Below are 2,000 nucleotides of genomic sequence, written 5' to 3' on the forward strand. Positions count from 1 at the left end.
TCAAATTGCCAACATCTGCTGGATCATGGAAAAAGCAAGAGAGTTCCAGAAAAACATCTATTTCTGCTTTATTGACTATGCCAAAGCCTTTGACTGTGTGGATCACAATAAACTGTGGAAAATTCTGAAAGAGATGGGAATACCAGACCACCTGATCTGCCTCTTGAGAAATTTGTATGCAGGTCAGGAAGCAACAGTTAGAATTGGACATGGAACAACAGACTGGTTCCAAATAGGAAAAGGAGTTCATCAAGGCTGTATATTGTCACCCTGCTTATTTAACTTATATGCAGGGTACATCATGAGAAACCCTGGACTGGAAGAAACACAAGCTGGAATCAACATTGCTGGGAGAAATATCAATAACCTCAGATATGCAGATGACACCACCCTTATGGCAGAAAGTGAAGAGGAACTAAAAAGCCTCTTGATGAAAGTGAAAGTGGAGAGTGAAAAAGTTGGCTTAAAGCTCAACATTCAGAAAATGAAGATCATGGCATCTGGTCCCATCACTTCATGGGAAATAGTGGAAACAGCGTCAGATTTTCTTTTTTTGGGCTCCAAAATCACTGCAGATGGTGATTGCAACCATGAAATTAAAAGACGCTTACTCCTTGGAAGGAAAGTTATGACCAACCTAGATAGCATATTCAAAAGCAGAGACATTACTTTGCCAACAAAGATCCGTCTAGTCAAGGCTATGGTTTTTCCTGTGGTCATGTATGGATGTGTGAAGAAGGCTGAGCGCCGAAGAATTGATGCTTTTGAACTGTGGTGTTGGAGAAGACTCTTGAGAGTCCCTTGGACTGCAAGGAGATCCAACCAGTCCATTCTGAAGATCAGTCCTGGGATTTCTTTGGAAGGAATGATGCTAAAGCTGAAACTCCAGTACTTTGGCCACCTCATGCGAAGAGTTGACGCATTGGAAAAGACTCTGATGCTGGGAGGGATTGGGGGCAGGAGGAGAAGGGGATGACAGAGGATGAGATGGCTGGATGGCATCACTGACTCGATGGACACGAGTCTCAGTGAACTCCGGGAGTTGGTGATGGCCAGGGAGGCCTGGCGTGCTGCGATTCATGGGGTCGCAAAGAGTCGGACACGACTGAGCGACTGATCTGATCTGATCTGATCTGAAAGTTCCCTGTAATGGCCATCTTAATTCCAGATTACTTTTAGTTTGTTTGGCCCACTTTATAAAAAATGAACATGTTGCGGGGGGAGAGCCTGTCAGGGTCCAAGCTTTTAAACATGGACCTGCTGGAGCCCCTGAGGGAGGGCCGCCCTCAGAGTTCGGATGCCCAGGATCCCTTTTCCCTGAGTTCTGGAAGCCCAAGAAAGTTGCTGGAGTCCTAGACCAGATTCCAAAAGGAATAAAACAAATCACTGGATTCCAGTTAGCTCATCCCCCAAATAATGTCACTGCCGCACTCCCCAGAAGACAGCAAAGTCCTCACCATGGATGAAGTTTCTGAAGCCTCAGGCTCCTTGAGATCCCTTCCCCCAGCGGGTTTGTCTCTGGCGCCCTCTTGTGTCTTCTCCACTTCCTTCTTCTCAGACTCCACCCGCTTTGTATCTGACCCCACCCCTTTGTCTCAGACTCCACCCCTTTGTGTCTGACTCCACCCCTTTGCATCTGACTCCACCCCTTAGTTTTGTCCTCTCCCGTCCGCTGTGGAAACCTGCTCCTTTAAAATCAATCTTCTTAGGATCCTACTGCTAAACCCCTAACTATGGAGCAAATAAATAACTAGAAAGAAACATTAAAATAGCAAATGCCCTCGATTTTTTATAATATAGAAATATACTCCAAAACTCCTAGGAGAAAACGTGCTTTCTGTTACTATTTGTTGAAATCTTGCTAAGTCATGCATTATGTTTGTAAAGGGGAATTTTGTTTTAAGTTAGTCCACCTTAAGGGGTGCCATTAAAATGGAGGATTCCAAACGTCCTGATGGACATCACCAGATGGTCAACACTGAAATCAGATTGATTACATT

Source organism: Bos grunniens, chromosome 11, assembly GCF_055505025.1.
Source record: "Bos grunniens cultivar Pamir isolate PY7600 chromosome 11, Bosgru_T2T1.0, whole genome shotgun sequence".
NCBI classification, from domain to species: Eukaryota; Metazoa; Chordata; class Mammalia; order Artiodactyla; family Bovidae; genus Bos; species Bos grunniens.